General features: G+C 49.0%; 1 protein-coding gene across 1 annotated transcript in view; it reads left to right on the top strand.

Moving 5' to 3' along the window:
- The first annotated feature begins 2,321 nt into the window (after positions 1 to 2,321).
- The window catches only part of ZNF532 (zinc finger protein 532), a 108,138-nt gene continuing 84,028 nt past the window's right edge, over positions 2,322 to 26,431 (top strand). Inside the window, 2 exon segments of the mRNA XM_019463895.2 lie at positions 2,322 to 2,531; positions 3,527 to 3,636. The gene's annotated coding sequence lies outside the window, so the exon portion shown is untranslated.

A 26,431-nucleotide genomic window follows, 5' to 3' on the forward strand; every position in this document is an offset into this window, starting at 1 on the left:
AGCCTACTTTGCAAATATTAACCAATTAATCTAATTTAAAATAAAATACACCGAAACGTCTTCCCCTGCTGGGGAGTCTGCACGGCCACTGGAATAATATTGGTTATCTTTAGAGTCCGGCCCGGCCGTTCACACGCAAGTGAGCCTTTTTAAAGGGCTTATGGTGACATGTTTTTCAGATCCTTCCATTTTTGTCCTGGTTCCTGGGTTAGCATAATTAGGTTGACGTGGGGTTTCTTTCTCCTTTTAAAAAAAACCTTTCAACTGAGCGCACGTCTGTGAAAGAGGTAGGACCCAGGACCCGGGGCTGGATAAAATAGCCTACCTCGTGTGTTGGTAATGTATTGTCTCCTTCTCGTTTGTATTCACGATTATACACACCTCTGTGGGCTGCACGGGGTTTATAACATGTATCTTTTTGCGTTCTCGAGGCTATGGCCACCTGCTGTATGTACAGTATGTGCTGGCTATATTTGTACACCATCTCCCTTCTTGAATTTAAAGACCTACCTATTACATCTTGTTTACTCAGTATCATTCCCCCAGTTTAAAAAAAAAAAAAAAATCCTGCAAGAACTGAACATGCCATGTTTCAATCTGGCCCCAGTGGCTTTTTCTCTGAAAGCAAAACGTGTGTCTTTTACACCAGGGCTTTCTCCCCACCCCAGGGGGTGTCTTCCATTCTTTTGTGGCTCAGTTTAAGGCGAAAAGGGCTCCAAACCACTAACTAGACAGAGGAGAGCCCCTTCTTCCACCTCCAGGGAGAATTTCAGATTTCCTTTATCTGAAGATAGCGTGCCCTCTTCTTACTTATTTGCCACCATTGCGAGGAGAACAAAACACCACCTTGGCGTCAAGATCCTGGGTAGAGGCTCACGGTCTTTTTCAACCATCTTTGGCGAGGCCTTGCTTCCTTCCACTCGAGTAAGTTGCGGCTTGGGGCCACGGCAAGGACTGGGTGAGAGCCCGAAATGTCGTTGGAAAAAAAAAAAAAAAAAACCCAACAACCCCCAGCAGCCCTCCCTCCAGCCCCTCGGCACCACCACCCCGCTCTCCGGGGCGAAGCTGCAGCCCGGCGGCCCCGTATGGGCGAGACTTGGCAGGTCGGCGGGGCTCCTCTCGCAGCCGCGGAGTCGGCGCCGGCCGGGCGTCCGCGCCCGCCCGGCTGCGGGGCTTCGCGCTCTCGCCTCCCTTCTCCCCGAATCCTCCCTTCCCCCACCGGCCGCCCCCTCCCCCTCTGCCGCGCTCCCTTTTGTTCGCTCGCCGCTCGGGCCGCCGCCGCCGCCGGGCCCGTACCCCCAGCCGTAGGCCCCGGCGTGGCGGGCCGCCCCGCCGCCGCCGCCGCCGCCGCCGCGCGGCCTAGAGCGCGCCGCCCGGGGAGGCGCGGGGCCCGGGCCGGGCGCACGGCGAGGCCGCGGCGGCGGCGGCGGCGGCGGCAGCGGCGGGGCGGCCCGGGGGGCGCGGGAGCCGGCAGCCCGGGAGGCGGCGGCAGCGGCGGCGGCGGCGGCGAGGCCGCTCCACCGCACACGCACACACAGACCCCGGCAGCGGGAATGCGGATGACACGCCCGTAACATGGAAGCCGCCGCCGCCGCCGCCGCTACGACGACAGCAGCAGCAGCCACAGCAGCAGCAGCCGGCGGCGCCGCGCTGAACAAAGGTCATCCGAGCTGCGGCCCAGACGCCCGGGCTTGACCGCTGCGAAGGCCAACCCCGGGAAGGGGGTGGGTGTGCGCCCGCGGGGCGGGGGGCGGCGAGGGGCGGCGGGGGGCGAGCGAGGGGGCGAGGGCAGCGCAGGACGGGGCGCGCGGGTGGGCTGCGGGGAGAGGCGGGCGCGCCGGCCCCTCGTGCCCACCCCTGCGGGCCGGGGCGAGCGCGTGAGGCTCAGGCCCCTTGGCCTGACTGCAGTGGCCTGTCCCACCCTGGCCTTGGGGACGGGGCGGCCTTCGCGCCCCGCCAGCCTCCTTGGGGGGGCCGAGGACGAGCCGGTTTCGCTAGGCCCCACAGGTTCAGAGAGGGGGGCCACGTGAGCGCAGGAGCCCGCTCCTTCCCCCCCACCCCCTCCTCCAGCGCTGGCGGCTCACGGAGGATTCCTGAAAGGCCGCTGTGCCCCTCTTTCTCACTGCCCCTTGACTCGCCCCCCCCACCCCCACCCCAGGCATCCCTAGTTTCCTACCCCGAGGTGAAGGGATTTGGACTTCTCCCCCCAGGTGCTTGAAAGAAGAGAAGGTTGGAGGAGGAGGAGACTGGGGGGGCGGCTGGTGGTGGTGGTGGTGGTGGTGACAGGGCTGGGAGAGAGAGGAGAGGGACGGGAGGAGGGGGCTGGGTGGGGTGGGGGTGACAGGCAGAGAGGAGCCTGGTCAACAAGCCAGCACCACTCTGCTAGGAGGCCGAGGCCGCTCCTGCAGCCGACGCATCCAGTGTGAGGAGGCACACATAGATTGCTTTCTTGGGGGCTCTTTGTCAGCCACCAACACAGAGAACACACACTGACACACAGGTACACAAAGATGTGAGCCAGGTTGTGGGAGGTAAGTGGGGGAAGGAGAAGGAGGGGGAAACAGTGTCTGCGGTGGGCTTTGGGGTGGAGGGGCCGGGGGGATGGGCCCCGAGGGGCTCTGGGGTGCTTGTGAGGCGAGCATTTCCAAGGCTGTGTGCTTGTGCGGCGGTGGGGGGACACACGATGACCTTCCCCTCCTCACGAAGACCTAAAAGGGAAGAGCAACCCCCAGCGAGATCCCCTCCGTGCTGATGATTTTCAGGGACTTGTTGGCAACTCAGGGAGGGTTGCCATAGCTTTTTTATGTAGGGTGACCAGAACCGGCTGAAACTGGTTTGAGGCAGATCAGCTCCTGAACACAATGCAGTCACTGAGCTACTACAGTGGGATAGCAGCTTCCTCCCTTCATGGCAGCCAAAAGCAGAGGACCTTGCAGGAAGGTACCATCCCAACACAGTATGTGAATGCACACTTAGACACCACACAGCACTGGTATGTGACTAATGGAGCCCTAAAAGATTCTGTGCAGAGAAGATGGGAGAAAAGGTGCAGGTTTGCAAGGTCTGAGATTAACTTGGGCTTTTCCTGCCTTTTGCTTTTGCTTAGGGGATGGACAAGGAGCTGAGATTTATGACCCTTATTAAAGAAAAAATGTGCCTTGCTAGGGTGGGGACTCTTGGTGTATGCAGTCTCTCTCTCTCTCTCTCTCTCTCTTTCTCTGTGTTTTTAACAAAACAAAACCAAAATGAACTGATGGGTTTGTAATGGTAGTTTTGTTTGTTGCTGGAGAATGCTACTTTGCATGCCTTTTTTTTTGTTTTTGTTTTTTGTTTGTTTTTTTTTTTGTTTCTCTCTTGCAGGGAATGTTCTGTTTTGTGCTTTTCCTTTTAGAGGCTACTGAAGGGTGTTGGGGGTACTTCTGACTATTATGAAGGCCAAAAGGTAACAATATTGTTCTAGGAAATGAGCATAAATGCGTTCCAGTGATGCTGTAAGGCATACATGCTGTCTTTTTTTTCCTTGTAGGCCTGTTGACTGGGGCTGCTTTTAACCCTTTCATATTTGCAGAGAATGCAACCGTGTGACAGTAACTGAACATTGGGCCAAAGTCTTTCCAAAAGGTCAAGGTTCACAAGGTGAGATACGATATTTTGAGCATGAATTTAAGTGTTTATCTGAGGATCCATTCCGAGACAGACTGACAGTGGATTGGTACCCTGGAGAGAATTTGGGGTTCAGAGTGGAGAAGAAATACTCTTAATGTTATCCAAGTGTAATGGGATTAGAGTGACTTTATGATGGTATTGCTCTCCAGACCAAATCAGAATGACTTCATTAACTCGCATGCGGGTAGTCCTTTAGAAGAGGCAGGCCTGGAAAAGAAGCAAGTTTAGAGAATGGTAGGCATCAGGGCCTTGTGGAGAATGCACTGTTTTGCATAAAGACTAAAGCAGCACACATATAGCGTGATCCCGTCGAGGACGAAAAAAAAAAAAAAAAGGAAGGACTTGGCCAAATCGAGGCAGCCTCGCCTCCTTTTTAGGATTTGAAGAGTCTGAAGGTAGATTTGCCTTTTGTTCATTCATCACCTTCCTTTTACCTTGAGCTCTGTGTTAACCTGAAAGGTTTTTCACTCCGAGTCAAGTGGCTTTTATTGATTTTGGGGGCTGTGGACGGTGAGTTTGCCATTGGATTATTTGTGGCATACATTTTAATGTGGAATGCTAATGCAGTACCAGGAGGAAACCGGCTGGTCTGGCTTCATCTGTGAAAAGATGCCTGTTAACTCCAAGCTTTATAAGCAGTGGCTGGTAGAAAATGTCTGATGCCTGAAGAGCGTGCAGTGAGAATCGAGCTGGCATTTTAAGGCACCCCCAAAACCAGAGGTTTGAGAGTAGCAGAGGGGAGAAGGCAGGAACGAGGGTAGCAAGATGAAGAACAAAGACAGTGAGCGCTTCCGGGGGAACCCTGAACGTTTTTGCCTTGGGGTTCCTTGTGAAAAGACTACAACTGCCCCACACAGAAAAACCAGCAGCTCCAGAATCCTCTCCAGTACGATGTCAGCAACAGATAGAAGGAGTTCTGTCTTCTGGTTTGGGAGAAGTACAGTCAAGAGGCGCTCGCGGAAGGCAGGATTGGAAATAAATTTCTCCCCTACTTTGAAGAGGGGATCTTGTGCCTCTCCCATTTCAGCAGAAGAGCGCCTTTTCTGAAATGCTGAGGATCTCCGAAGATCGGGAAGTTGTGTGCTGGCAGTGGGTGGGCAGAATATCTGCAGTGAAGGGTGTCAAGCACGCAAGGGTTTTTTATTGTTAGGAATTTTTTCATGTGATCGCAGAGCCTCCAGGGTGTGAGAAAACCGGCGAAAGGGAAAACGAGGGGCATGGTTAGCTCAGATGCGCGGTGTAGTGCTTAATAAAGATACGTGTAATCTCGGACTGGTATCCCGGTAAATAGCTCACACGATGGAACAGAATTCTTCACAAATCACTGTGCTAAAATTGGTTTTCAACCCGACATCTTTTTCGACTGCCAGAGGTCCTGTGTCTGAGCGTGGTGGAAATCTGCTTGCGAAGCAGATCGCAATCCACGTTGCATGATATGCTGTTCCTGCCTTTCTGGTGCCAACTAAAACTCAGATGGCTAACATGATAAACCTTAATTAGCTTAATACAATCAGCTGTTTTATAATTTAGGCCCTCACTCCTGTCTTTAGAAAGTCCGTGATTTTTTTTTTTATTTCACTTGGACAGCCGTCTCCTCCTCTCCTCGCAGTGGCCATTTCCGGATAGTATGTGGGAGAGCCCTTTTTTTTGTAGGGCATTGCATGTCGCAGAATGTTCTGGTTGACTCTCTCCGCGGTTTTGAGCTTTGTGACTCCTCCTTTCCCTGCCCCCCCTCCCCCCCCCCCCCCACAAGGCTCCTGGAAAATCGCATTTGTTTTGCATTTAGGCCAGTCTTTCCAGCTGCAAGTGCTGTTTAAGCCTGGAGAGCTGGTTCTCCAAGCCAGCAATCAGGGGCTCATCTATGGACTGAGGTTTGTCTCAGGTGGCGATCTCTGGCTGAGGTATAACAATGTAGCAGGCCCAGGTCTCCGAGGAGAGGAACAGAGTTTTCTGGGCTCTCGCGAACGTGAATATGAGTGCGGAGAATGAGCAGACAGCACTCTTCTTTCCTGGAAGAGGCAGGAGGGAACAGGGTGGCACCCACACTGGGGGCCCCCACGCTGGGGGCCGGGCCTGTGCCCTCGCTGCCGCGGTCACCAAGCGGGCAGCCACACCTGGAGCCTGGTCGGGATTGCCTGCGGCAGTCTCCAGGGTTGACACGACGGCCATCCCCTCTGGAGGAGGAATGTGTGGGCTGATGAGGGTACTCTGGAAAGAAAGTGTCACGGGGTGGTTGAAGCTTCATTTTGGTCATTTGCTTCCTTCGAATTAGTTTTTCTATGTTAAGAAACATCAGAGTGGGGGCTTTTAGGGCCCCCCAGCCTCATGGTCCAGGAGAAGAGGCTCGCTTCTCTCTCTTTTGCCCCTCTTTTCTCCCAAAGAGATTCCCTGCCCCCATGCACTTTGACTCCTTTTTAAAAAAGGGGTTACGGGACGAAGGGAGCCAACCTGTACATGGAATTTTCTGTGTATCCCCTTGACTGGGAGGAGTTAGAATTTTCAGAGTTGTGTCTCCTGTCCTCCTTTATTTCTTCCCTTGAAATGCATCCTGGGGTCCGTCTTCTGTTGGTTTCGAATAACCTTCCTCACAGCCTTGCTAGAACTCCCATCTAGCTGGTTCCCAGCTGGGGCAGAGGTTGCCCTGATGTGGGGACCTCGGGATGGTTGCCAATACAAGAGAAACCGAAAGTATCTGGGGGCAATTTGGGGTGGCCGTCTCCTCATTCCCCCGATATCTCTTCCTAATCACAATACGGTGACCACATCCAGGGTAAACATTAAGGACATCCACACCTTTGTGTTGATTATATATAATCTTTAACCAAGCCGTGGTTAAATAATTAACTTTTTAGAACTTTTAAATTTACATCCGGCGAAATTTACCCCGTGGCGAATAGTTGTACGGGTTTTGGCACAAGCATATAGCGCTGTGTATCTGCCACCAGCAGGCTCAGGGACTGGTTCCATCACCCCCAAAACTTTCCTCCTGCTGGATGTTGGTAGACCGATCCTTCCCACCCCCACCCCTGCCAGCCGCTGATGTGTTCCGTCCCTCGAATGCCACACGGACGGCTACGTTCACTTAGCAAAGTGCATTTGAGAGCCATCCATGCTGTGGTGTATCTCCATACTTGGCTACTTTTCTGTTGCCAACCTGGACACGGCTATGTGGGCCTATCACAGTTGATCCGTTCTCTGGCTGCGGGACGTCAGGGTTATTTCCAGTTGTGGGTGCTTGTGGATAAGGCTGCTGCAAACATTTGCATGCAGGCTTTTGTCTGAACGTCAGTCTTTATGTCTCCTCCCTGAAGACTTTGGGGTCGTGGGGTGGCTGGGTCGAATGGTGAGTACGCAAGGATTAGAAGTTCGAATGAAAATACATTCAGCACTTCTTCCTAGCTCGTGGGAGAGAGAGATCTGGCCTCGTTAGCGACAGTTAAGACTTCCCAAGCAAGAGATTGTGGCAAGCATTATCTGAAGACACACGAGAGGTGAAGACAGTAATAGACCACTCACGAACGTGGATGACATACTTTACAACCCAGAACTAATCGGAGTTAGCCAAAAGTGGAAACAAAAAAGCTGCGAGTGGTAAAATATCCTTTATTTCCTACAGCAATTATTTTTAATCTCCTCAGAAACATTTGGCAGTTTAACCTTCACATGGGTCTTCAGGTTCAGTAAGACACGGAACAACAACACTCGGAATCCTGGAAAGTGGTACCAGAGATCTTTGTTGAACTCTGAGTTACGTAACCAACGTATTACGAATGATAGTTTGTCCTGATTTTTTTTTTTTTTTTTGACTGCCAAAATACGGGTGTTGTTTTAACATCTGTAATTATTATCCAGCTTTCATGCCTTTTAAGGAAGTGAAAAGACTTAAGCAAGATCTGGGCAATGCAGTAGGGAGATTTGGGGAGCAGACTCCTTTTTCTAAAATTTTTATTTATTTATTTTGAGAGAGAGAGGGAGGGAGAGAGAGAGAATCCCAAGCAGGTTCCGCACCGTCCGCGAGGAGCCTGATGTGGGGCTCAAACTCACGAACTGCGAGATCATGACCTGAGCGGAAGTCGGAAGCTCAACTTAACTGAGCCCCCCCAGGCGCCCCCAGCTTTTTCATACTTTAAAAAATTTCTTGGAGGATAAAATAGCGTTCAGGATTGTACAGAATGAACAGACCAAGGCTGTGGTGCTGAGACAGAGGAGAGCCCGAGAAGTGGGAAGTGATGTTATTTGGGGATTATTTCCGCCATTTTACAGATACCGAATGTTTAGTAAGCACCAGATGTTGTGCTAGGCCCTGGGAGTACCAAGGGAAAAGGAATCCAGAGAGAAACCTCTAGTGGGAAGTAGCCTGCAGATACTATGATAGGAATGTGAATGAGCCACCTAGTGCCCGGCGTGGAGAGGGAGGAGCCCTTGCAGAGGTGGCTTCTGTGCTGGGAGAGGACCGAGTGGGTATGGCAAGCGGGCAGAGACTGGGGGAACAGCACGGGAGTCTGATGGAGCAGCCTGTGGAAAGGCGCTGAGCGAGCCTGGTGTTGTGAGCGGGGATGGGAGAGTAGGGGTGGGTGTGGGAGAGCAGGAGGTGAAGTGAGGAGGCAGGCAGGGGCCCAACTTCTGAAGGTCATTCCACACAGACCATTTGACCGGGGACTGTAGGCAGTAGAAGCAGAAAGCCTTCACTTTTAATGACAGAGGTCCCGAGGCAGTTATCTCAGGACGGAACGGAGGTTCTGGAAGCTCTGGAGGCTGGAGGCAGGGAGGTCAAATGAGGGGACCACGGCAGCACATCTAGGAGAGAAGAGGGCTTGATCTAAGGCACCACGTTGGGATGGAGCCGTGGTGGGTGGGGTAGCAGTCGGGGTGGTGGAGAGGAAGGAGCGGAGGAGAGGGCCGAGGTTGCTGCTTGAGGTTACTTGCTGCTGGTGGTGGTTGTCTGTGAGACACTGCATTCAGAAGGCAGAATGGATTTGGAAGGTGGATGTGATACAGGGAGTTCAAGTTTGGGTTGAGTTGGCCGTGGGAGGTGCCCTTTGCTGCCTGGATCTGTTTGGGTTGGAGCTCTAGACCAAGAGGGACTGGCGTGGAACCGAGACGATAGAAGAAGAAAGACGTAAGGAAAAGGTTGCGTTTGGGGTTCCGTAAGGTGATGGTTTACATAGTCAAGGCCTTAAAGGAGGTGGGGCTGAAGAACGTAAGATGCGTGCTTTGGAAACTTGGAGGGCAAGACCTTTCCAGAGAGGCAGGAAGCAGTATTAGCGGCCGACCCCTGCGGACACCGTAGCTTGTCTGGTGATCCTTTCCATTGGTTGCCCATGCAGTACCGAAGCAGCGAGATGAGCCGCGTTCTTTTTTTCCCCGTGGTGCAGGTGGGACAGTGACACAGAGACCCTGGCCAAGGCCTGCCAGTTCATAAATGATCGTAGCGACACAATTTGAAGCCTGCTCCTCGCCACTAGGCTGTTCTGCTTTGGGGCGGCAGGATTGGTAGGCATGAGGAAACCATGGAAAGGGTTTAGGGGTGTGGAAGCTGGGAGGAAGGGCCTGAGAGCGGGCACAGGTAGGCGCTGGACAGTAAAGGCACTGATAAGGTTCACATTAGAGGCGGCAGTTGATGACGGCCGAGGCGAGAAGGTAATGGGAATACAAGTCTCCCTTGTAATTATCCCTGTTTTCCTGACTTCATTCATCACAGAGAGAGGAGAATCTGTACAGTAGAGGCAGTGTGAGAAATAGCGGCTTGAAAAGGTTATGTTTTTTACTGGGCACTGTAGGGTGAGGATACAAATTGGAAGGGAAGAGGAACAGAGATGGTTTTGTTTTTGTTTTTATTTATTCTTTGAAAAGGATGGACTTAAGTTGAAAGTCGTGCTGAGAAAAATCTTTTGTTTCAATAAGAGGTAAACACAGTTAGTTAAAAGAATTCTTTGAATCGTCTTGTGCAGACAGGAAGTTCTGAATTTTTCCTCTTTTAGAAGGAGACAGGGAGAGCAAATTCTACGTGATCTAAATCTGGAGACTGAAATAAGTAATTTTTAGACAAACTCAAGAGTGGCCTTTGTAGCTGTCCCATGTATTCCCCACTAAGTAACCTGTAGTTAGTTGATGGTTGCTAAAAATGCAGGTTTTGTATTGTTTCCAGTTAGATATTCGTACAACTTTACACAATTGGAGATTCCGGACATCTTGCAGGGTTTACAGAGGCCTAAAGATAAAATCAAGGTGTTGTTGTTCTTGAAGGTTTTCTCAGCCCAGCCTTTTCTTTGTGGGACACAAACTCTTGCTTTCCAGAGGCTGACTCATGGGTCTCGTAATGGGTATCGATTTTGATCATTTGTTTGTGAGGAACAGATTCTTTCTAGGGACTGAATCGTAATTGGATTGTTGAAAAACTTACTAAGTTAGAAAATTCAGAGTCCTGTGTTTTGTTTTGTTTTGTTTTGGTTTGGTTTTGAAGATTCCCTAGCTGGAGATAGATATTTATACTTGTCTTCTCATTTTCTTCTACAGGGAGCCCAAATGGGGAGGGAGGGTGGTCAGTAGGTAGGTAGAACTAGAACCCAGCATTCTGACCTCCTGGTCCAAGGCAGGATGCGTCATCACCGTCTCTCTGCCGTCCAGTGTTTATTATGTGTTTGGTGGTGTAAGAACCAGTGCGTATTTACAGTTCATATGTCACGTGAACCACACAGGGACTCATCGGGAAGCTGGTTTTCAACTGTTCTGCTGATTTAACGTGGCGAGAGTGGGAGAGGTAGTTTGAGGTCTCTAGTTTGAGAAGCGATCGTGCCTAGTGTTGTGGTGAAGCGTGGGGCCTCAGTGCATGGAGATTTTCAGTTGCCTTTGCCTGGCTCGCAGTGACAGACACCTGTTTGCCCAGCCTTCGGTGACATAAGCTTGCGTTCTGCCACCAACTGGCCGTGGGACCTTGAGCAAGTTCCTTAGATCCTAGGCCATACTTTTCTTGAAGGTCGTTATGAAGAGTAAATGTGTATAAAGTGCTTAGCAGAGAGCCGGGAATGTGGTAAGTCCTCCCTAAAACCTTAGCCGTTCTGTGTTCCTGAGTGTCCCTGGTTTAGGGGCAGGGCCTTTGCCCTGACATTCTTTTCTCATCTTAGAGGGTATTGTTTCTCCTGTCCTACCTTTTACTTCGTTTTTAAGTAGATTTTTTTTTTCCCCCGGGAAAATACACAGTGAGCGTCTCTTGCCTTGTCTGTAAGGTCTTCAGTTACATCTGCCCAAATTGGCATAAAGTGGGCGACATGTAGGCAGGAGGGTGGCATCCTTGGTCCCACTTGGCCGTGCGTTCATTTGTGGTTGGAAAACGTTGGATGAATTTTGCGGTTATCGTCTCGTACTTTGTCTCTGCTTCCAGACGAATCCACTCTAGTCCGTGCTGGCCATAGTCTAGGTGATGTCATTCACGTTAACCAGAGTTAAAAAAACCAAAAACCATGACTGTGAAAGTACGGCAGGTTAGCCACAGCCCCTGTTCCGTCTTTTCCCATGTCCCTCTGCTTCCCGGGTTTGCTCGGCAGTGGCCGGATACTCATGAACTCGCACGTGGGGATTTGGTAGTGATGGAAGACTGAGTGGAGAAGGGATCCGAGGAATCCATGAATGACGTTCTGTTGGCTAAAACTTCTCTGTCAGTAGGGTGGGCACTAGCCACATCCGGCCGCTGAGTTTGCAAGGTGGCTGGTCTTCACGAGGTGAGCTGTAGGCGTGGGATACACAGCAGGGTTTGAAGGCGTCTACAAAAGGGACGTAAAATATTTCATTAATGCCTTTTTATGTTGATTACATGTTGAAATGATGCCGTTTTTGGTGGAATACAAACTGTTACTAAATTAAAGTTATCAAAAGGATGAACTTAAGATTTGTTTACCCTCCCTTCGCCCTTTTTTTTTTTTCCCCAATGTGACTACTAGAAGATTTAAAACTACGTATGTGGGGACAGGGCTGGTCTGGAATGTTGGATGGACATCTAAATTAATTTAGCAGTGAACTTTCTCTGGTGCCCTGAGGTGTTCATATTCACTGACGTTGAGTTCCCCTCTTGGTTGAAAAAGAGAGCGTGAGAATGATGTGATGTCTCCTTGTTAGGGAAACCCGTGCTCCCCTGGGTTGGACCTCTTGTCTCTCCCGGGAGTTCCTCATTTATCCCTCTGCATCACAGGATCCAGACAGCCGTGCCAGGCAGGTGTGTGCTTCAGGATGGAAAGGCAGCGTTGATCGCAAATCTGCCACGTGCTAGATGCTAGATACTTGTCGTCCCCTGCGAAGTGTAATTAACACCCCCCCACGAGCTCCAACAGAGGTGAAGTGAATGGTACCGGGTAGTACCACTAGCGGGCGGCTGACCCTGGATTCGGACCCGGGATGAGCTGGATTTGAAATCATGCTGCCTTTTCCAAATACCGGCTCCTGCTTGGTGCTGGTGTCTTGTGCCTCCCGCCCAGAGTCCCATGCCTGGTCCGGGGCGCCCTTCCTGTCCAGATAGCATTTCGCACACTTTGATTTTCGTGCCAGCCACGTGGGGATTCGTTGGATAATGCAGGTAGTGATTCGTAGGGCTGGTGGGGGACGAGATTCTGCATGGCTGACACGCTCACAGGTCATGGTGGTCTGCTGGTCCCCGGACCACACTTTGAGTAGCACAGGTCTGCACTGCTTCCCTTGGTTTCGGGCCTGCTTCCTCAGCTTCCAGAGCGATCTGATTCTGCCTGACTCTGCGGGGGCTCCCCCTGCGGCTTTGCATGTGATGCCGGTGAGTGCAGATGGGTGTCAGAACTGGGTTTTGCCCGTAGGTGCCGAGACTGGCCCAAACGCTGGTTTCTGTGTGCACGCGATCTGACCAGAGCAGTTTATGCCTGTTCCTACATCACTGCGTCACTCCTCCTTTATCGTCTTGACCACTTTGGCACCTGTAGTCTGATAACACAGAAGGTAATTTTAATACTGAGATATGTGGCAGGGGTATCCGTTTTAAGTCCTTGTGAGGGAGACCGTCCGGCCTTAAATCCACACTTGAGAGAGACTGCCGTGTTTGGTTCAGGGAGTCAGGATCTGAAGACAGGGGAGGACTCAGAGCTGTTGGCCGGCCACAGTGTCAGCCTCCACGGCCGACGAGGGATCGAGGTGACTTGTGAATGGGAGTCCCCGTGAGCCCACCTCACAGAGAGGTGCTGGAAGACCGGCTAATGAACCCCACCCGCTTCTCCAGCACATCATGAAGACAGCCACTGGGGAGTCCTTGGATCCGGGAGGTGTTGGGGAAGGGCTTGGTCTTCGGCCAAACAAGAAATTGAGTTTCAGGAAGGAGTTCGGTGTATTACGTGTTTTGAACTCTGAGAGCTGTGCGAAACTTTCGTGTATTTTTTAAATTTGGGAACGCGTGTTGATGAAATCAGCAAATGATAGAGCGATGTCTGTTACATGAGAGAGTTTACCGTCCCCGCATCTCTGTAAGAAAGCTCCATTTCACAGACATCCTAGTTGAATTTTAGATCTTACTGCACATGTGGACTCTGAGTTCTAGGGCATATAAATCTGGCACACTGGGTAGGATTTGTAATGGTTGGCTAAATCTGTCAATTCCCTGTTTGGTGCAGAATCCTGTGCCTGGTGTGGGAGCGTCTGCCTGGCCTGTGAGTGGCTGTTGAGGAGTCACAGATTGCTGGAAGGGGAGTGGGGTGGGGCCAGGGGGAGAGCAACAAGGCTGGGTGTTCGGGACGGGCAAGGCCGTGGGGCCAGCCCTGGAGAAAGGGGTTGGCACTGAGGAAGTTCGTCTGAGTTGGGGGTGAGTTCAGAGCCTTACTGGAGCACACCAGGTATCGGGGGAAGTTAGGAGCCCGAGGCTAGGTGGAAGGACACCCGGAGGATGTCAGAAGGCATAGCAAAGGCGGATGGTCACGAGTCTGGCGGGCGGGCACGAACGAGCAGACTATGACGACGTGGAACAAGTGGGTACTTCAGGTCCAGGACTGCGGCGACAGGCGATGGTGGGAATGATGCGCGTGCCCCCAGGAGAGGCCCACGGGAAGGTTGTGGGGTGAGCGAGCAGGTGAACGAGCGAGGGCGGTGTGAGCCACCAGTGCTAGCGATCGCTGGATACCTGAGTCGGAGCCAGCTTCGCCTGGCAGCCTTCATGTGCTGTGGCGAGTGAGGACCCTCGTTGCTCAGGTGGCTGGCGTTGGGAGTAGGGACCGGGAGAAGCAGTAGCTCCTGACAGCGTAAGAGTCACACGGGCAGGCGTTACGACACAAGATCGTTTGGAGTTTGCGTGACTTCACGGGACACGTGATCAAGACCTAGCTTTTCAAACTAACACCGGCAGAAGAGGAGCTGATCATACGGCCGTGGCTGCTGCCAGGAGTAACTCCATCGCCCTGCACACAGTTCGCTGTGTCCTTTGCGGGGCCGCGTGTCTTCGGCTGTCTCCTTGCGCCTCTCCCTTGGTAGAACCGCGGACTCTTTCTGGCGCACTTGGCCCGCGTGGCTGTCCCACAGCCCCTGTTTCCACGTCCTTCCTCTAGACTGCTAGTAACGTCAGCTGAATTCCTCAGTCCAGCTTCTGGTTCTCAAGACCACGGTCTGGCTGGTCCTGGTCTAATCAGCTGTGACTAGGAGGGCGGGGTTACTGCTGACCCCAGAAGGGTGATAGTTTTCACTGGGCTCGTGAAGCACCCCCGAGGGGTCTGCCGCCCGACAAGAGGGTGGTCTCATCCTGTTTTATGCCTGAGAAACCTGAGGCTCCGAGAGATGAACACACGTGTCAAGGCTAAGTTGTTGGGAGTTGGCATTCCTGCCTGGATCTTTCTGACCCCAATTCTACACCCTTTACTCTCGGTATGAGCTCTTTTGAGTGTAGAGATGGAATCTTTTCTCCATTTTCTATTTACTCAAAATCACAAAAAACAGCATGTTTAGCTTTTTAGCGTTTGCTCCCTTAAATGTGTAGTGAGTGGATGCCAATTGTCCAGTAATGCACTGGACTGAGATCCTGGAGGGGGGAAATTTGGCCAAATGGCTGGAGCATTTGTTCAAGCCTCATGTTTAGGGTCTCATGGGTACATAGATGTATACTTGAGGCCCCGCCTAGGTAGTTGTGTGTGTGTGTGTGTGTGTGTGTGTGTGTGTATGGATATGCATGTTTGGGGCCCCTCATAGGTACATATCTGTTTGGCAAAAGGCAAGTCTGGCTTATTGGGCCAATGTTAATTTTGGGAGAGATTAAACACATAGTTTAGCACTTGAGTAAGAATAATTAGGCCTTAATGGTTTTGATTTCGATGACTCATAGAAGTGTAAAACATTTCTTTCTGTTCCTCTAATTTTGAGCCTTAGGATAGTGTTGACCTCCATTGGAGTTTCGCATTTAGCTCTAACCTCTTTGGTTACACAGAGCTCTTATTTCAGGCCACTGAGGATAGGAAAAACTCGTCCTGCATGTGTTGTGCTTCTTAGAAGACCTTGCCGGGCCATCCCATCTGCAAAAGGCACTGAAGGATGTTCATTCTGTCCCAGGGAGTTGCTAGGAGTTCTGATGGCATTGATCTTGTTGTCATCACCTATCTGAGACCATCAGAGCTGTGGCTTCATTTCTTCTAGGGCTTTCTCTGTGCTACAGTCGTCCCGCTGACCTGGTGTTGATGTTACGATAACAACAAAAAAACTTACTATATTCCAGATAGCCCACGTAGGAGTGAGCACCTACTTGGATTGTTTAATTCAACTTTCACAAAAACCCTAGGAAGTGGATCTTGTTATTTCCATTTTTCATTTGAGAAACAGAAGCCTAAAGAGGTTAGTAACTCGCTCAGAGTCTTGCAGCTTGTAAAGGGAAGAGCCAGGACTCCCTCTGATTTGTCTTACCCCAAAGCCCATGCTCGTAACCGCTACAACATACTGTGGTTTATAGGTGTCATTTCTATCGCTAGTCGGTGGCAGGCTCAAATATCTTTGAGGCTCAGAGCCACTGCTTCTGGGTCAACCAGTATTTCTCCTGTTATCTGGATCTGTGAGGTATTTCTGGCTTTCTCCATGACACTGATGTATCGTGGCTCTGGGTACTGAACGTAGGTAAATGTTGAGAGGTCCCTTGCTCCCTTTCCTGATTTTTCTTCCTTTAGCATACATATGCGTACCTACTTTGTGCTTGTGCATTTAAACATTTTTTTTTTTAACGTCTATTTATTTTTGAGAGGCAGAGAGAGGCAGAACATGAGCAGGGGATGGGGGCGGAGAGAGAGAGATACAGAATCTGAAGCAGGCTCCAGGCTCTGAGCTGTCAGCACAGAGCCTGACACGGGGCTCGAACTCACAAACGTGAGATCATGACCCGAGCTGAAATCGGACACTCGACCGACCGAGCCACCCACGTGCCCCTGTGCCTGTGCATTTTAAAACACAAATCGCCTCCTTTGGGCATGATTGTAGAACCGGCCAGGCGTTTTTGTCATCATTTCTGTGGCATTAAAGTTAAGGCAGAGCCCCTTTGGAATTGCCTTTTTAATTGTTCTTCCTCCATATTTGGAGATTTGTTACATACTCTTTCCTGAGTCATCTTGGGTCCGTGGGGAGGTGCCCCTGGAGAGGAGCTACCTGGAAACACGACTTACAGGTTGTTCAGGAAAATGGGCCGGAAGCGTCTCCCTCACACTCCACTCCAGAATGCATTCCTGTTTCCTAATACTACCCCCCAAGGAGAACAGTTACTCTTACCTTGTGTCAAGCCTGTCCCAACGATGTCTCACCCCAGAGCTTCCGGCTCCTGATACTTTTGGGTTAGTGCTCCCCGGCGTGAAGCCTGGGTCCCCGGAGTGGAGATTCGCACTGGGAGCTCACAGTAGCACTTGAAGGGTCAGGGAAGCCTTGAGAGAAGAAAGCTGCGTGTGCGTGTGTCTGAGCACACGCACGCACGCGATTGACCCGGCACGTCCCGCGTTCCGGGGCTGTGGAGTCCCTTCTCTCTGGTGGAACTTTCCTGGGTGAACATCCTTCAAGCTGTTGGGTTGTCACTGATGAACTTGGTGAAAAATGGGAGGGCCTTGAGAGGAATGGGGAGAGAGCTTCCAAGGATGTCTTCCTTTTAGTGTAACATGGTGACCGGTGAAATGATGTGACTCGTTGTTGTCCTTTGTGTTTTTCTGCTTGCCGTCTGCTCCGGGAAGAGAACTGGAGAGTGAGTTTATTTGTAAAGTCAGCAGCCAGTAGGCCTGCCGTGAGTGACAACTAAGGGGGATGCTCTGAGTTGTATTAGGTAGAATGGAGTAGTACCTCTCATAATTCCGAACACGTTTTACACAAAATTGGCGTCTGGTGAGAATTGTTTGATGCTCAGGCGACGGCATCACTTTGGAATGCGAGGACAGTTGTGATAATGACCCCGGGAGCTGTTTGCGCACACCTCTCCTGAGTCGGCGGAGAGGAACGGGGTCGGGGTGAGCCTGAGCTGTGCCCCCCAGCACCTCCACCTAGAAGTCTCCTGTGGATGATGTTGGGGGGAGGGGGCAGGTTTATGGTGATTTATTTAAGAGGATTAGGTCTTGGTGAGAGGGGGGCAGGGTCACAGGGGAAAATCTGTTTACTGAGAGCAAGGCTTTTCAACTTAAAAAAAATTTTTCTTTTAATGTTTACTTTTGAGAGAGAGAAAGACACAGAATGTGAGTGAGGGGAGGGGCAGAGAGAGAGGGAGATACAGAATCCGAATCTGAAGCAGGCTCCGGGCTCAGCTGTCAGCACAGAGCCCGACACGGGGCTCGAACTCACAACCCGTGAGATCGTGACCTGAGCCGAAGTCAGACACTTAACCGACTGAGCCACCCAGGCGCCTCCCACCCCTTTAAAAACATTTTTATTTTATTTATTTTCGGGTTTTCAGCTTTAGTGCTCAGTGTGGTGTTGCGGGGCTCCCCTGTATTGTGGGATGTTTGGCAGCCTCCTGATACCCATAGCACACTCCTCAGCCCCCGCCAGATTGAGACGACCAGGAATGTCTCTGGACCTCGCTAGACCTTAGTGGTGGCGGTGGTGATGGAGGAGAAGGGGCAGAATCTCCCCCACTTGAGAACCGTGGGCTTAAAACCTTTTAGCAAGAACAATACTTCCAGACTTTGGGTAGTAAGAATATAAACAAAAATGTTTGCAAATACACGGTTTCTAACGTTTGTTTATTTTTGAGACCTAGAGAGGGAGAGTGCGAGCGGGGGAGGGGCAAAGAGAGAGGGAGACACAGAATCCGAAGCAGGCTTCCGGCTCTGAGCTGCCAGCACAGGGCCTGACGCGGGGCTCGAACCCATGAACCGTGAGATTATGCTGAGCCGAAGTCGGACACTAAAGCGACTGAGCCACCCAGGCGCCCCTGTTTGCAAATATTTTAAATTTAGTACCTTCAAACTAAAAGAAAAATTGCTGGTAAAATGAATAAGAAACCGCAGAAATTAGATCTGTTAATTGTAGCATTTCAAGGACAAAGTCTTCTGTTGCGGGACTTAGGGTTTATGTACGAAAATTTAGAAGGCGTATTCAGGTGATAAAGGAGAACTGCTTTGAAGTTCTCCTTTGTATACTTGAAATATCCCTTCCAATTTAGAAAATCTGTACTTTGAGCTAGAGGTGCAGAGATGCTACAAAAAACTGTGGTATTTATAAAATGCCAAAAGAAACCTTCCAAAGCTTTTACGAGTTTCACTGCTGAACGAGGAATCCTTTGTTTTAACACGTGAAGGGGCAAGTGATCTCTCAAGTTTGAAATAGTGGAATTCATCAGGCATGTTTCAGAAAGCACCTTACAGCTACACGTGAAGAGATTTAGATATTTTTTCTTGCTTTCTTCTGAAACTATTTGAATCACCCACTTCAAGCAGAGGCCATAATGAATTTTCCTGAAGTTTATTGATGGTGACAGATTTAGCCCAGACTCTTTCATTATTTCTGTGAACTCATTGATGAATTAGTAAATTGCCAGCACAAAGGTCCTTTAGTTGAAAGAAGGTAAATCCAAGGGGAAATAGGGCTCATACAAAAGTACCTTTGACAGAATTGCTAAGATTGATGATTTTGACTATCCCTAAGTTCATAGAAAACTTGAACTTTCATCTGCCGCCCTGTAAGTACAAGGTTTTGAAAATGCACACCTACACTGGGTGGATGAACTTCAAAAAAATATTCTTGCCCTGTCTGCCAATCCCCTGCTCTTCTCTAGATTAAAGTGTCAGAATGTTCGGTGTGTGTCCTGAGCCTTTCTGTTCCTTTTACGTATCTATATGGAGAAACGTAAAATGCAATGTTTTTTTAAAATTTTGTTACAAATTGTGTTTTTTAAAAATTTTAATGTAATATAGATACTGTTTTATGGCCTGATTTTTTTTTTCCTCACTAAATAGTATACCTTGATTGTTCCATATCTACCTTACTTCTAATGACTGCATAATATTCCATAATAATAATTTTAAAAAAAGGGTGTACCATGAATGATGTGAATGTACTTCATACTATTGAATTGTAGGGGCGCCTGGGTGGCTCAGTCGGTTAAGCTTCCAACTTTGGCTCAGGCCGTGATCTCAAAGTTTGTGAGTTTGAGCCCCGTGTCAGGCTCTGTGTTGACAATTCAGAGCCTGGAGCCTGCTTGGGATTCTGTGTCTCCCTCTCTCTGTCTCTGCCCCACCCCCACTCACACTTGTCTCTCAAAAATAAATAAAAAGAAATGAAAATAAATAAACTTAAATATTAAAAAACACTATTGAACTATACACTTCAAAATGGTTACGATGGTAAATGTCATGTTCTCTATTTTAGCACAATTTCTTGAAAATTTATTTTCATTTATTTTTTTAGAGAGAGCTTGCATGCACGTGATTAGGGGAGGGGCAGAGGGGGAGAAAGAGAGAATCTTAAGCAGGCTTCACGCTCAGCATGGAGCCGGAAGCAGGGCTCAATCCCGTGACCCTGGGATCACGACCCGAGCCGAAATCAGGAGTTGGACGCTTGACCGAGACTCTCAGGTGCGCCATCACAATTTTTTTAAAAAGGACATACCATAATTGATTCAGTCATTTCCCTGCTAATCTACATGTTTTCCAGGGTTCTGTTGCACCAGACATTTTTATATGCTCGCCTCTCACTTGAGAAGATTTAATACGTTTTCAACATTGCCCCTGTGCCCTAAGATCAATGACATGTTGTCCAGATACAGAAAATAAGATGCTTGCCCTTTTTCCTTTGGGACAAAAAACTAAGGAAAAGAGCCGTTTTTTTGTTCTTTCTGGACTTTTAAGAATTTATTGGTTGTGGGTGTGCCTCTGGAGAGTGAGATTCCCATGGTGATCTCCTTAGCTGAAGGTTCCCTTTCATCACGCCCCGAGCTCAGTGGGTGTCTGTCTAGGCAAGCCCTTGCCCTGAGCACCTTTTTATTGTCCTACACCAGATTTCTGCAGAGACGCAGCCCAGGCAGCTGTTCCTGGAGGGGAAATGGAGGAGGACACCCCTAGGGAGAAGGTGCACGTCCAGATGTCCAGATAACGGAGTTCTGGTAGCCAGGTGTGGCCAGCCTGGTGACGCAGCTTACCCCGTCTCGCCCTTGCGAGGGCTCAGGAGGCCCTGGGCCGAGCTGAGCAAGCTGTTCCGGTCCTGCCTGCAGTGCTTTGGTTTTTAGTGAACTCTTACCTCGAGCTTTTCTAGCAGAGCCATCATTGTGAAATGCTGACCTGAAGGACAGCCCTGCCCTTTACATTTGACAGTCTGCTTTCTAAAGAGCAACATGGGACAGGTATTTTGGGAAGCTCTGTATATTCAGTAAGTAGATCTTGCACTGCCCCAGACCTTAGCACTCACGGCAAGTGAGCGCAATTCTATTTTTGACTCTTGAGCAAAGAAAAAGCAGTGGTCATGTGGATTGAGTGGAGGTGCTTAATTTGGGTATGTCTGGTAGAGGCTTAGTCCGAGGGTGACCCGGCAGCCCGTGTCCTGTGCCTTTTGGGTCATTGAGGTGGTCTGGGGGGAGAAGAAGGAGGTCCACAGATGGTCTGGTCCACCGCAGCAGTGAGGGACCTGTCCCCTTCCCCCTGGGCCCCCACAAGAACCACAAAGCAAAGCAGAGCCCCCAAGCCGGAGTGCACAGGAGCGTCTGGGTCACGGGGGACTCGCCAGTGTTGTGACCTCTGCCAAATCCTAGACCCTCTCTGAATGCCAGAGACCACGCTGAGCCGGGGGCGAGCTGTGGTTAAGTCCCACTTCCTGAGGAAGTGACTGAGGCAGCCGGGCTTTTGAAAGCTGCTTCACCCTCCAGCCCCAGGGGCCTAGAGGAGTAGAAATCACATGCGCGCACTGATTTTCCTTTGAGCAGGGGCTTTGAAATGAAAGGAGCCCTCTGCAGACGTTTTTGTTAGGTTAGTCCTCTGTTTTCAAAAATCATTTTACTGCTCTACTAGCGTAGTTAGTTCTGTGGATGTCCTATACTCTGGGAAATCAGAACCCTGAAGGAGCAGAACTAAGTGTCTTCCGTGAAGGTTTTCTGGGATTACGCTCCCATCTCGTGTAAGAAACGCAACGATTTTTTTTTTTTAAAGGAATGTAATCGCTTGAATAACAAAACACCATCTTTATGGGATATTTAATTTCATACAGGAAGACTCAGGATGGAATTCTTAGGTAGTTTTCTAACAGGAAAATGTGGAAAGCTGGGCATTTTGGAACTTGTATGTGATGTTAGTAAACTACATAGGAAAATTAATATTAAATCCCTTAACCACTCGAAAGTGAAGAGCTGCTTCGAATGTACCCTTTCGTGGCTCGATATCATTTGTCTTCTAATTTTGTAAATATGAAATCGGGTATTTTTGAGTTCGTTTTTTTTTAAATGCGAATGTTTCTGATTGAATCTTTTCCTCTCCTGCTCCCCTCCCCCGCACCCCCCCCCCCCCAGCTTCAGCATATTCTGCTGTATTTTCTCCTTTCTTGATTTTCTTTTCCTTTTTCCCAAGCATTTAGATAGCACAGGAGTTAAAAGCTCTGAAGTTAGCTACGTAGAGGTAAACAAACTTGAGCCTGACTCTTTCTAGGTAGGTTGCCACAAATAAAGAAGGGGTTCTTGTTCAGGCTTTACCTGAAATCCACCAGATTGTCGTTCTTGAGCCATATAACGAGCCATATAACGTATTTCCTTGTTTTGTCTTTTATTTTTTCTTCATATTTTCCTTGCCTCTTCATATATACCTTTTACGTTTTCTATAAAATAAAGTTATTAAGAGAACAGCATTCACATTACCTTGTACGTTCTACGTAAAAGGACATTTTTCCAGAAGTGGAGCAGGTGCTTCAGAAATATAAACTCCTCAATAAAACTAAGTTCCCTTGTCAGTACTTAACTGTTATCACCTGGGCTTATCCAAACATTTGCTTCTCTTCCACCCAGAGGGCAGTTACTGTGCCCAGGGCCCCATGTCTTCACTGCTCTCTTTCACTAGAAGGGTAGTTATTACCTCTTTAACAACTTCTAGGTATTTTTTTTTTTTTTTTTAGACTTTTAATGGTACTTACTATCTGCTTGCTAAAATCCCATCCGTCTCAGTTGCCTTGGTAAAGGAATTTTTTTTCTGTTTCCCCTCCTCTCTTTTTTGAGAAATGTAAAATGTAGTAAAAAGTATAGTAGCAACTGCACATCAAACACTACCTGTTTGATCACCAGCCGCTGTTTTAACTGTGAATGTATGCATGCTGGGTTCCCTCTCCTCTCCCCTCCCCCCTGCACATTTTCCTCTCTTCCTCCCTCCCTTCCTTTCTTGCTTCTTTCCTTCTATTTTTTTCCTCTTCCTCTTTCCTTGGACGTCTCCGTGTTCCATCGGCGAATGTCTCCTTCCTTCTTTCCTTTTACAGGGACCTGGGACCCTTGTACTTACAAACATTTAAAAACCACCAGATAGGAGCACCTTGGTGGCTCAATCGGTTAAGTGTCCGACTTTGGCTCAGGTCATGATCTCATGGTTCGGAGTTTGAGCCCCGTATTGGGCTCCGTGCTGACAGCTCAGAGAGCCTGGAGGCTGCTTCAGATTCTGTGTCTCCCTCTCTGCCCCTCCCCTGCTCATGTTCTGTCTCTCTTTCTCTCAAAAATGAATAAACATTAAAAAATTTTTGGGGCGCCCGGGTGGCGCAGTCGGTTAAGCGTCCGACTTCAGCCAGGTCACGATCTCGCGGTCCGTGAGTTCGAGCCCCGCGTCAGGCTCTGGGCTGATGGCTCGGAGCCTGGAGCCTGTTTCCGATTCTGTGACTCCCTCTCTCTCTGCCCCTCCCCCGTTCATGCTCTGTCTCTCTCTGTCCCAAAAATAAATAAAAAACGTTGAAAAAAAAATTTAAAAAAAAAAAAAAATTTTTTAAAAAATCACCAGATATATGAATTATGCTTTATAAATGGGGTTAAATAGTTCTCTTATACTTGAGTTTTGGTTTGTGCTTTTGCACGTTTGAAACCTATATATTTATTTTTAATAAAAAAAAATGTTTATTTTTGAGAGAGAGAGAGGGAGACAGACACAGAATCCGAAGCAGGCTCCAGGCTCTGAGCTGTCAGCACAGCCAGACGCGGGGCTCGAACTCAAGAACCGTGAGATCATGACCTGAGCCGAAGTCCGGATGCTTAACCGACTGAGCCACCCAGGTGTCCCGAAGCCTCTTTATTTAAAATAGGAATTGACTTACAGGAAGTAAGCTTGACTCAAGGTACCTTAGAAAGGTGACTACGTGGGGCACCTGGGTGGCTCAGTCGGTTGGGCATCCGACTTCAGCTCAGGTCATGATCTCGCAGCTCGTGAGTTCAAGCCACGCGTCGGGCTCTGTGCCGAAAACTCAGAGCCTGGAGCCTGCTTCGGATTCCGTGTCTCCCTCTCTCTCTGCCCCTCCCCTGCTCATGCTCTGTCTCTCTCTGTTTCAAAAAAAAAAAAAAAAAAAAAAAAAAAGGTGACTACGTATCTCAATATGTTTTTCTGACCAGCCCTTTTTTTATGGTCGACCCGTATGATTTCCTTTCTAATCCTGGCATGATATGATGTTAAGTGCCAGCCTCAACCAGTTTGCTCTTTCTCCTGAAGCTTGCAGAACTTCTGGGTTCATACTTTCTTTGAGCTGGGAGAAGTAGCTTATTGTTTAGGTAAGACTTCCGTCAGGCTAAGATCCCTTAGGAAGGTAGAAGTGAGAGAGTACTGAGACATCAGACATGGATAAATAGAGATAAATACATTACACGTTTATGGGTAAATGCTTATCCACAGACAAGCCTAGTTTACCACAACATCTAGAATATGTCGTCTCGATGGATGGAATGACGGAAGTTGAACAGAAGGGTTATGATTTATGAGCATGAGTAAATGATTTTAATGTCTGTTGCCCTCATCTTTCATTTTACAACATCAGCTAAAAATACATCTTTAGAATTTTAAAGCAAATGGGTGAAACTCCACACTGTATATCTTAAAGGTTATTTTTTGAAGTGTGCTTATTTTTGCAAGAATTCTCCAGGAAAGGTCTCTCTCGTGGTTCCTTGCCTCGGCCAAATCTCTTTGGAAAATATCAAAATCTAAATTTAAAAGGGTATTCTTGAACAAATGTATGCACTGAATTAACATGAACATATGTCCAGCATGATGGAAACATGCATAGACATGGAAAGATATTGGTGAACGTGACAAAGCTTCTTACGTTGAAAATGTATATGTGTATTTATATTTATGTTTATGTGTGCATTTACAAGTCTATATCCCAAATGTTATCAGAGCTTACCTCTGAGGAGTGGACCTCCTGGAGACTTTTGCTTCTATTTTTGGGTTTTAGAGGAGTGGCAAAGAGCATACATGTACTTGCCTTATAACAGATGCTTTAAAAATCCAGGAATGGGGCGCCTGGGTGGCTCAGTTGGTTGAACGGTCCGACTCTTGATGTCAGCTCAGGTCACGATCCCCAGGTCATGGGATCTATGCTCAGCACAGAGCCTGCTTAAGATTCTCACTCTGCCTCTCTGCCCCTCTCCCCTGCTTATGTTCTCTCTCCCTCTCAAATTAAAAAACAAGAAAAGACACCTGGGTGGCTCAGTTAGTTGAGCATCTGACTTTGGCTCAGGTCGTGATCTCACGGCTCATGGGTTCGAGTCCTATGTTGGGCTCCATGCTGACAGCTCAGAGCCTGGAGCCCGCTTCTAATTCTGTGTCTCCTTCTCTCTCTGCCCCTCCCCTGTTCACACTCTCTCTCTCCTTTCTCGAAAATAAATGAAAAAAAAAAAGACATTTACAAAATCTAAAAAAGAAAAAAAACAGGAACGAAAGAAAGGTATTTTGAGTAAATGGTAGCCTGTTGGCTTAAATAAAGCTTATTTCTTTTTTTTTCCAATATATGAAGTTTATTGTCAAATTGGTTTCCATACAACACCCAGTACTCATCCCAAAAGGTGCCTTCCTCAATACCCATCACCCACCCTCCCCTCCCTCCCACCCCTCATCAACCCTCAGTTTGTTCTCAGTTTTTAAGAGTCTCTTATGAAATAAAGCTTATTTCAAGGATGCTACCTGAGCATTCCAGGTAAGAGAGATTCTAGTGGTGTGGCAGTGTTCACACAGCTTTTGAATCTAAGAAGTTCTAATGGCTGGAAGGTCCCTGGGGTGGGAAGTGGAGGAGATGGAGGGGTGGGGGTGGCCTGCCATTACTGTGACAGCTCACACAGAAGGACTCAAGGTTCCGCGGCTTGGGGATGAATCGGTGGGGTCCTTGACCTGTTCCTGTAGTGATCGGCAGACAGAAAGTCTTAAGGAATGAGTGTCAGTAAAGAGAACCAGTTGGTTATTCCAGGTTATTGGATCTGCACTTTCTGACTTGTACTTCGGATGGGGGAAAAAAAAAAAAAAGAACAACTGGAAGTTTCTGTGCGTTACCGCAGACCTCAGTGAATCTTTGCCGATCATGGAGTACGTTAACCGTGAAGTCTTAGAAATGAGATAACTGGGAAGCTGTGTTTTTTTGGTCCTAAGTGCCTGTGGCTCGATCTTTTAGAATTGTCTGAAGACCTGGCTTACCTGGGAAATGGTTGGCCTTAATATTTGCTTTCTCTTTAAAGGGTTTGGCTTATGGTTCTCTTGTGCGTAAGCCAGAGAGAGAAGCGATGGCGTGGAGTCGGGGTCGAGTTGTTTCTACTTCTCCGTCGATCAGCTCAGGGGTTCCAGAATATCCCGATCGTTCAGAAACTCCCCAAGATGTTCACCGGGTGTATTGTGGTTTTTTTTCCTTGTCCTGTGTTGACCATCTTTGGTAGTGAGGTGGGAGAACCATTTCCTGTCAGACGCCAGAGAGAAGGCAGAGCAGCTACGTAGCCAACCTGTATCTTGCCGGCCCCTTTGTGGCAGACTGCTGTCGTCTGGTTCTTACAGCCCGTCATTTCCCTGGTCGTTCTCAGCACTTGATAATTAATTTATTAAAAAGTTTTGTTTAATATTTATTATTTTAGATAGAGAGCACAAGAAGGAGAGGGGCAGAGAGAGGGGGAGACACAGACTCCGAAACAGGCTCCAGGCTCTGAGCTGTTAGCACAGAGCCCGACGCAGGGCTCGAACCCACGAACCGCGAGGTCCTGACCTGAGCCGAAGTCGGACGCTTAACCGGTTGAGCTGCCCAGGCGCCCCTCTCAGCACTTTTTTTAATGTTTTATTTATTTTTGAGAGAGTGAGTGTGAGCAGCGGGGGGACCAGAAAGGGAGGGAGACCGAGGATCTGACGCAGGCACT

Source organism: Panthera pardus, unplaced genomic scaffold, assembly GCF_024362965.1.
Source record: "Panthera pardus isolate Hobbes unplaced genomic scaffold, ASM2436296v1 HiC_scaffold_15, whole genome shotgun sequence".
Taxonomy (NCBI): Eukaryota; Metazoa; Chordata; class Mammalia; order Carnivora; family Felidae; genus Panthera; species Panthera pardus.